We start from the raw sequence: 10,365 nt of genomic DNA on the forward strand, positions 1-10,365 counted from the left end.
TCGGCGTTTCGGATGCTTTCGAGCTCCGTCTGCCCAAACCCTCTGACCGAGCCAGCTATCGGAACCCCGAGGAGCTGTGCCTGTACAAGGAGGCCTTCAAGGCAGGCCTTCGGCTGCCCCTCCACCCCTTCTTCACCAAAGTGTTTCGGCACTATGGGGTAAGCCCGACCCAGCTAACGCCGAACGGGTGGCGACAAGCATTAAGCTTCGTCATCTTCTTCGTTCGGCACAAGAGGCCTCTCTCCCTTCGACTCTTCATAAACTGTTTTCTTCTTCAGGCCTGTAAGGGACTTACGGGCTGGTACTACTTTTGCCCCCGAAAGGACCTTCGGCTCTTGAAGGGTTACCCGAGTTCCATCCATGGGTGGAAGGATAAGTACTTCTTTGTGAAGTCGACCGAGGGGGTGCCCTTCGGCACGGTCTGGGACATCCTGGACCTTAGGGATGTGAACTCCGCCCCTGCCCTATTCGGGGCAGATGCGGAGTCGTTGGCGATGGCGAGGCGGCAGGAAGGCTGTTCTCCAGTTGAGGCCGACTGCCTCAAGTCCGACGCCATCCTCTTCAAGTTCGGGCTTAGCCCGGGTGAGTTAGGCTAGACTCCGTCTTCTTCCTTCGAGTGTCGGTCTTTCGTACTGATACCTCTTGTTTCTTCTTGCAGTGCAAGTTACCAGAGCCGAGGCTAAGGCCGCCGCCGCCGCAAGACAGGCAAAGATAAAGGAAGCCAAGGCCCGCGACGCCACCCAGCAGCCGAAATCCAAGAGGAAGGAAAAGGCGGGTCCGTCTTCTGAGACCCCGAAGAAGAGGCCCAGGGTGGAGGGGTCGACTGCCGAGGCTGTCCAAGCCCTTGCTGCTCCCAGAGACGGTCTGGCTCAAGACCCTTCGTCCGCCACTGCCTCCCGAGGCCCGAAGGTCCCGTCGTCGAGGGCCGAGGTGGGGTTCATCCCACAATGGTCGGTGAAGGAGGACGACTCTCTGACCGTCGGACGGGTTGCCAGAGAGTTGGTGACGAAGGGGAGTCTCCCCCGAGACGCCACCGAAGCCCAGAAGCAAGGGACGGCGGCACTGCTCACCTCGGCGTGCATCTTCATGGCGGGGGTAAGCTTCGGTCCCCTTCTCCTTCGGCCTTCCTATCTCTTTCTTACTCGTACTATATATGTATATATATATATATATATTTTTTCATTCTGACCTTCGGTGCTCTGCGCAGGCTCAGAACCAGATGGGTCAGCTGGTCCTCCGAGCCGAGGCCATGTGTCGGGAGCTTGAAGCCAGCGAGAGGGAGAAGGTCTCCCTAGACAACGAGCGCTCCCTCCTCCTCGAGAAGGTGGAGCACCTGGAGTGCGACCTAGCCCTCGAGCGCCGAGAGTGCGAACGGAAGCTCTCGGAGTTGAAGTCACAAGTGAGGGCCCGCCTTCAGGAAGCCGAAGCCCGAGGGGTCGAAAAGTATCGGTCCTCCGAGGCCTTCAAGGAGGAGATCAAGAACGCCATCGCCCCAGGGTACACCATGGGCGCTACCGAGGTCCGAGATTGGGTCCTCGGGCGCTACCCTGGGGTTTCCTTTGCAGACAACGGCCTCATCTTCGAGGACGACGATGTGGAGGTGGTGCCATCGACCACCGAGGTTGCCGACGCCGACGGTGGAGGCGGCAGCGAGGAAGGCGAGATCCAGCTGCATAGGGAGGTCCCTCCGACTCCTGGTCGTGGGGGTTCGGACCAGGAGGCACTCCCCGCCGAAGACGAGGCCGCGAACCCGACGGACGCTCCTTAAGGTCGCCTCGGTTCTCAGCGCAGGCTACCCCCCTTGTCATGTAACTAGCCTTCGGGCTTTTTTTGTAATCTTTTGCCTTCGGGCTTCGTATGTAACTAGCCTTCGGGCCTTTTTTGTAATCTTTTGCCTTCGGGCTTCGTATGTAACTAGCCTTCGGGCCTTTTTTTGTAATCTTTTGCCTTCGGGCTTCGTATGTAACTAGCCTTCGGGCCTTTTGTAGTCTTTTGCCTTCGGGCTTTATATGAATGCAATCGTTCTTTTTCCAACTGTCGTTTAATGATCTTTGGTTCGTAAGTAGTTGCAGAGGGCCGAAACCCTAGCTGTCTTTAAGCTTATTTCCCCGAGGCTTGGCCGAGGGTCGACCTGTTAGTATGTCCGACGGAGGCCGAACCTATTATCACTTGCAATATTTTACCAAGTGTTTTCCCTCTCGGCTCGAGCCGAAGGGTTCACCGAAGGTCGAGGGGTTCACCGAAAGTCGAGGGGTTCACCGAAGGTCGATCGTCCAATAGTCCGAATCACCGAAGGTACCCTCGGCTCCAGCCGAAGGGTCTGTTAGATGCTACCCCTTCGGTCAGGTCCGTTCGGCTATGGCCGAACTCCGAGCCGAAGGGGTGATTGAGCCTCCAAGGTGTGGACCTTCAGTCATCCGTTCCTCAGGGTTAGAGGTAGGAGAATTCTCAGTTGCCGTAAACCAGCTCTCATATTATCCAGTCTCGCGGATTTCAAGATGAATTACAACTTAAAAAGGGTTCAAAAAGACAATAATTGCAAAGAATGACAGACGGACAAATTTACAAATGACTACTGAGTGCCCGCTACTTTACTACTGGTGGAATTTTCTTAGATTATCTGAGTTCCACGATCGGGGTACCCTTACTCCCCCCGTAGTCTCTAGGTAGTAGGACCCTGGTCGTATTACCCTCGAGACTCTGTAGGGACCTTCCCAGCTTGGGTCCAGCTTCCCTTGATGCCTTGGGTCCGACACTTCCGCCCTTCTAAGGACAAGGTCGCCCTGCCTAAACTCGTTCTTCCGGACTTTGGTGTTGTAGTGCCTAGCGACCCTCCGCTGGTATGCGGCGATCCTTTCCTGTGAAGCTTCTCTGGTTTCTGCCAAGAGGTCCAAATTTGCCCGGAGTCCTCCGTCGTTTTCGTCTTCGTTGTAGTACCGAATCCGATGGGTAGTAGCCCCCATCTCTACTGGGAGTACAGCTTCAGTGCCGTATGTTAACATGAAGGGTGTTTCTCCGGTAGCTAGCCTCTCGGTGGTGCGGTAGGCCCAGAGAATGTGGTGCAACTCATCTGCCCATAGCCCTTTGGCATCATCAAGTCTCTTTTTTATCCCTTGGAGCAACGTACGGTTGGTTACTTCTGTTTGCCCGTTGGTCGAGGGATACCCGACAGAGGTTTTCCTATGGTTGATGCCGAGGGCTTCACAGAATGCGTCGAAGGTCGGATTAGCAAACTGAGTTCCATTGTCCGTAACCACGACCTGGGGGATTCCGAATCTGTATACCACCGCCCTTTGGAAGAAGTCCCTAATGTTCTTTTCTGTTATCGTCGCTAGGGCTTCGGCTTCCGCCCACTTCGTGAAGTAGTCGACCGCCACCACAACAAACTTCCTCTGTCTCGTGGCCAGGGGGAACGGGCCTAAAATGTCCATCCCCCACATGGCGAACGGTACTGGGCTAGATAGGGACGATAGCTCGGTAGAATGTAGCCTAGGCACGGGGGCGAACATCTGGCACTTGACGCATTTCCTGACTAGCGATTCTGCGTCCTTTCTCATTGTCGGCCAGTACAGGCCCTGCCTTAGTACTTTGTGCGCCAGGGCCCGGGCCCCAAGGTGTTGGCCACATATCCCCTCATGCACCTCCCGGAGCGCATAGTCGCCGTCGGAAGAATCCAGGCACTTGAGGTATGGTGAGGTAAACCCTATCTTATATAGAGTGTCGTCTTTCAGAAAGAAGCGCGCAGACCTTATTCTTAGTTTCCTTGCTTCGTCCCTGTTCTCTGGGAGCTTCCCCTCCTTGAGGTATTCTATTATGGCGTCCATCCAGCTTCGGCCGTTTTCCCCTACGGGTAACACCTCATGGGGTTTCTCGATGCTTGGCTGTGGTAGTACTTCAAAGTACACCGCTCGTCCAAATTCCGCGAAGTCGGAAGTGGCCAGCTGCGACAGTGCGTCTGCGCTAACATTCTCTTCTCGTGACACCTGCTTTACCTCAAATTCCTTGAAAGCCGCTGACCCTTCTCGCACTGCGTTCAAGTATTCGGCCATCCTCTGCTCTTTGGCCTCGTATTCGCCATTCACTTGCCGCACCACGAGTTGGGAGTCGCTATTCACTACCAGTTCCTTCACCATCAAAGCCCGGGCCAGATTAATTCCGGCTATTATCGCCTCGTACTCCGCTTCGTTGTTGGAAGCGTCGAAGCCGAACCGTAGGGCGCATTCTATTTTGAAGCCTTCGGGGCTTTCCAACACAATTCTAGCGCCACTTCCACCGCTATTGGAAGCCCCATCCACATACAGCGTCCAGGCCTCCTCTGCTCGTTCCTCGGCAGATTCCTGCGGGTCATCGGGGATCGTCGTCTCCGCTATGAAGTCTGCGAGGGCCTGTGCTTTAATTGCGGTTCTCGGCTTGTACTGGATGTCAAACTCTCCCAGCTCTATGACCCAATTTACCAGACGACCGGACATATCTGGTCGCTGCAGTATTTTCTTCAGAGGCTGGTCGGTGAGTACGCATACTGTGTGTGACTGAAAATATGGCCTCAGCTTTCTTGCCGCCGTCACGAGGGCGTATGCCACTTTCTCCGCCTTTCGGTATCTTGTCTCGGCCTCTAAAAGGGTTCGGCTGACGTAGTATATTGGCCTTTGTTGCTTCCCTTCCTCTTTCGTCAGTACGGCGCTTACAGCAACTGCCGATACAGCAAGGTACAGCTGTAGGACATCTCCGGTGCTCGGCTTTGTCAGCAGTGGGGGTGCGGCCAAGTACTCCTTCAATTGCTCGAAAGATCTTTCGCACTCCTCCGTCCACTTGAACCTTTTAGCCCCTTTCAGCGCCTTGAAGAAAGGAAGGCATCTATCAGCAGACCGAGACATGAATCTTCCGAGGGCGGCTACCCGACCCGTCAGCTCCTGGACTTGCTTTACGTTCTGGGGTGACCTCATGTCCCGAATGGCTTGGCTTCGATTCCTCTCTCTGAAACGATGAAGCCGAGGAACTTCCCCGAGGCTACTCCGAAGGCACATTTCCCTGGGTTCAGCTTCATGCCGTACCGTCGTAGCACTTGGAACGCCTCTTCCAAGTCTTGGATGTGCCTTTCTGCCTTCAGGCTTTTCACGAGCATGTCATCCACGTACACTTCCATGGTCTTGCCGATCAGCCCTTTAAAAACTTTGTTCACCAACCTCTGATAGGTGGCCCCCGCGTTCTTTAGTCCGAAAGGCATGACCTCATAGCAGTACAACCCTCCTTCAGTTATGAAGGAGGTTTTCGGGACATCAGCCTCGGCCATTTTGATTTGGTTGTACCCCGAGTATGCATCCATGAAACTCAGCGCCTCGTATCCCACCGTGGCGTCGATGAGCAGGTCTATCTTTGGCAGGGGGTATGCGTCCTTGGGGCAGGCCTTATTCAGGTCGGTGAAGTCGATGCAGATCCTCCACTTCCCGTTGGCCTTCGGGACCATCACCACGTTAGATATCCACTCCGGGTAATGAATCTCGCGGATGAACCGGGCCTTCAGTAACTTTTCTACTTCCTCATCTATCTTCTTCTGCCTTTCTGGGGCGAACGTTCTCTTCCTCTGCTGGACCGGCTTCTTCATTGGGCTAGCGTTCAGGTGATGTTCTATTACCTCTCGGTCGATCCCGGGCATGTCCGACGCCGACCAGGCGAATACGTCAGCGTTGCTCCGTAGGAATGAGATGAGTCTTTCTTGTTGCGGCCTTGGCATGGTAGCCCCAATCTGGAATTACCGGGTGTCGTCTCCTTCTTCAGCTTCAACTTGCACCAAATCTTCGGCCGGCTCTCCCCGTTGATAGCTGACATCATCACGTAGATCCTCTATTGGGAGCGTCTCACCCGCCTTTTCTTTTCCCCAGAGGGTAGTGGCGTAACATCTTCGGGACGTCTCCTGATCACCCCGACACTCCCCGACGCCATTCTTAGTTGGGAACTTCATTTTGAGATGGGGGGTGGAGACGATGGCCTTTAACAGATTCAACCCAACTCTTCCTAGTATGGCATTATACGCTGATGTAATGCTCACTACCAGGAAGTTGATCATCACCGTCGCCTGGCGATCTCCGGTGCCAGCTCGAACCGGCAGCTCTATCGACCCTTCCACCTTCACCGGGGTGCCAGAGAATCCTTGCAGCGGGTGTTCGACCTTCTTTAACTTTCCTTCGTCGAGGCCCATCTTCCGGAAAGCTTCGAGGAACAGGATATCAGCTGAGCTGCCATTATCCACTAAGATCCTCTTCACTTTGCAATCTCCTATAGTCATGGCGATGACCAAGGCATCGTCATGCGGGGTCTGCACCCCTTCCAGATCATCGTCTGAGAAGGAGATGACCGTCCCCGTCTTCGCCTTCTTGTTCGACCATTCTGCCACATGTACGCTCCTCGCGTAGGCCTTCGCCTTCCTGGCGGAGACCGAACTCTCTCCTGCGGCCGGGCCTCCACAGATGGTTGCTATAACTCTTGTTGGGCTATTGTTCTCCTCTCGAGGCCGGCGTTCATCTTCCTCTGGTGTCTGGTTCCTCCGCCGTTCTTGATTTCCTCTGCGGGCGAGCCCCCCTCTTTCATACCGACCTGCACCATCTCTCCGACGGTTATCTCTCCGGCCAGTGCCTTCTGGAGCCAGCTCTTTCTCCCGGTCTACAAATCTGCCTAAGTATCCCCTTCTGATCATTCCTTCTATCTCCCCCTTGAGATGCCAACAGTCCTCGGTGTCATGGCCGTGATCTCTGTGGAAGTGGCAGTATCTATCCACATTGCGTCTTTCGGGATGTCGCCCCATCTTTCCTGGCCACTTCATGGCCCTGGCATCTGGAGAATCTTTTATCTGCATTAACACCTCTGTTCGTCTACGGTTCAGGGGTGCATACCTCTCAAACTTCCTCGGTGGACTGGGGGCCCGACTGCGCTCGGACTTTCGTCTTTTTCCTTCTTCGATGGGTTTATCATCAACCCTTAAGGGCCTCTTCCTCGCCGCCTTCCTTTCGACTTCTTCATCTGCCTGGAGGGTTTCTTCCATCTGGATGTACTTATCACATCGCGCCCTCAGCTCGGTCAGATCTCTAGGCGTATGCTTCGCCAGGGACCTCTTCAATTCCTTGTCCTTCACGCCACCTAGCAGGGCCGTGAACTCCTCCTTCGGGTCTAGGCCCCTGATTGTGATCTTTTCTTGTTGGAATCGTTTCATGTAATTCCGCAGCGATTCCCCTTCTTGCTGTTTGACGTTGGTTAGGTTCAACGTAGTCTTTTGGAGGGGCTGGCTACTAGAGAACCCCTTCACGAAGAAGTAACTCAGGTCGCTGAAGCTGTGGATCGACTTCGTCGGTAGTCGGTTATACCACAGCCTCGCCGCCCCCCTGAACGTCAATGGGAGGGCCCGACACATAATATTTTCCGAGACGCGATGGAATTGCATGGCAACCTTAAAGCCTTCCAAGTGATCGACGGGGTCTCCCGACCCGTCATAGGTGTCGTACTTGGGCAGGCGGAAACCGACCGGAAGCGGGTCCCTCATGACCTCGTCAGCTAAGGCCGTATCATTGGTGAGGTCGGGCTCGCGGTTCCCCGTCTGGTTTTCTGCCACCTTTCTGATCTCGTCCTTCAGGTCTAAGATCATCCTCTTTAATCCCGAGTCCTCGGACCTCTGTCTGTCTCCTTGGTGCTGATCCCCATGCGGGTCTCTGGCGGCGCGTCGCGTCCTATTTCGGGGCGCGGGACTCTCCCTTGCTCGGCTTCGAGGATCGCGGTCGGCCCTCGTCGATCCCGTACTGCTTCGGTCTTCTTCTCGAGCCCTCTCGAACTGGACGTGGGTACCTGGGGGTGCTCCCCCGGTCTTATGGGAGACAGCTTTGGAGACCTCCCTCATAGTCTCGGCCATCTGGTTATATTTGTTCTGGAGGTCTTCGAACTGCTGCCTTGTCACGTACTCTTGGGCCGCGGGAGGCTGATGGTCGCTGCCTTCCCGTACTGAATATCCAGCCGACCGCTGGTATCTGACGGACACTTCCCGGTCATCATGACCCCTTTCCCGTCCAGTCTCGGCCGAGGGAGGAAGCTCCCCTGAAGGTTCTTCTCCCATGTCTACGTTGGACGTCGCTCTCGTCCTTCTTCGGTTGTAGGTTCTCCCCACCATTACCGTCGTTCCCACAGACGGCGCCAATCTGTTGCTGCCAAAAACCCCGCTAGTCCAACCTACACAAACACAGACGACGGAGGCCCGGAACTTTGTCCGGGGTTAGTCCACCGACGCTCAAGTCAGGGTCGGCCGCACAGTTCAATAAGGGAGTAATGGTGAGGGTGTTAGAGCTTACCTTCCCCTTTCTTCCGTGCCTTCTTATATAGCTCTTTGGCCTTAGGGTTTTTCCCCCTTCGGCCTTCTTAGATTCCTACTCGAATACGTCCAACCTTCTGGGGGGAATATTCCCCTCATGCAGACGACGTGATCCCGCATGATTCTGCGGGCGTGCCTCGGTGATTGCGCGTGCTCGAGTGTGAGTGGTCTCTTGGAACCTTCGTCTGGCGGTGGACACGTGTCTCAGAGGCGACACGTGTCATGGCCCCCACCGAGAGGTTATTTTGGCTATATCAGAAAGGAATTGATCTCATTCGCTCCCTATTCAAGAGATATTTTATTTTGACGATTGGATGTTTCCCTGGTAGCAATCCCTACTAGACAACCCCTAATTCCTATTCATAGTTGAGGTGTGCAAAATATGTGAAAGAATGGTTTTTGATTTGGACATTCATATAACCTCAGTTTAGGCATTCAAGTTCATAATCCATATGCTGGATAGGCTAGCCTTTTTTTTTTTTTTTACCAGAAACCAGACAAGCTTTATTAAGAAAAGTCAGAGAAGGAAAACCTCCTTCTCAAAGTTACAGAACTACCAATAAAAGGTGGTGGTTGAAACCACCAAGTCTTAATCCTAATCAAGTCAAATCCGATGGCTCCTTGAGCTAAAAAGTGAGCCTCAATGTTGTAAACACGAGAAAGAAACAAAAACTGAACAAAACTAAACGAAGCAACTAAAGCTTAATGTGTTGGACAATAGACGATGCAACCTAGTCCAGAGAAGATGGAAAGCCTATTCAAGCATTGATTATAGCAAAGCAGTCACTTAAGATCACCAATGAAGGTATACCAAAAAAAACTAGCCTACAAGATTCCATCTCTAATAGCCTCAGCTTCAGTGGTAGCAACAGAAAAACTAGAACCAACTTTACAGCAGGCCGCCAGAAAACCTCCCGAAGCAGCTTTAAGGGTAGCACCCCGACCACATTACTCGAATACTCTCACCAAGTGCCATCAGAGGACAGAATGAAATGGTCACAAGGAGGGACAAAGATATTGGACATAATCACCATAGGAGGAACATCAGACAGCCTCAAGGTAGAAGTATTAATAGTCATGGAATCAGCCAAACCGTTATAGACAAAACCCTCACAAATAGACAATAGAATGATAGCAGAAATACTGCAAAGATCTGGTCCATGTGGTTAAAAATCACATTGTTCCTTGCCTTCCATATCTGCCACAAAACAGAAGACCATGTAGATGAAAATCCATCAAATTTGACACGTCTTTATACTTACCAAACAAGAATTTAAGCCAATCCTTAAAACACTCACCAGAGAAACTGTTTGTGTCAAAACAAAGAGGAGATACAGACCATACCATTGAAGCAATAGGGCACTTGAATAGGGCATACACAATGGATTCTTCCTCATTTAGACAAATCGGACAAGTAGCAGAAGAAACTATTTCCCGATTGAACAGTAATTGCTTAACAATAATAGCTTTATTATAACATTTCCAAACAAAAAATTTAATGTTTGGAACTAGTTTAAGTTTTCATAAATGCTTCCAAAAAATATTTTGAGAGGCAAAAGCTTGATAGGAGTTAGATAGAGCATAATAATAGGTAGATCTAACTGAAAAACCTCCACTCTTTATAAAAATAAAAGAGGAACATGTAGGATAGCACTAGCTTCAGTAGTAGAGAAGCAAGAATGAATGAGACCCAATTTCTAGACCCTAGCAATAGGGTCAACTAGATCATAAACAAAATTAATATTAGGGTGGTTATTACAGCTAACAATGCAACTCCTAGGGAAGGATGGAAGCCACCTATCTTTAAAAACTAAAGTGGAAGCACCATCACCAATCCTTCTTCTAAGACCCCGACATAAAACATTTCTTCCCTGAAGAAGACTATGCCAGCACCCAGAAGAATTAGTCTTAGGAAGATCATCAAGAAAGGAAGATTGGGGATTCCCCTTCAAAATCCTCACCCAAAGAGTATTTGTATTATGCAATAGTCTCCACCCTTGTCTAGCAAGTAGAGTGTT

This window comes from Macadamia integrifolia, chromosome 13 (assembly GCF_013358625.1).
Source record: "Macadamia integrifolia cultivar HAES 741 chromosome 13, SCU_Mint_v3, whole genome shotgun sequence".
In the NCBI taxonomy this organism is placed as follows: Eukaryota; Viridiplantae; Streptophyta; class Magnoliopsida; order Proteales; family Proteaceae; genus Macadamia; species Macadamia integrifolia.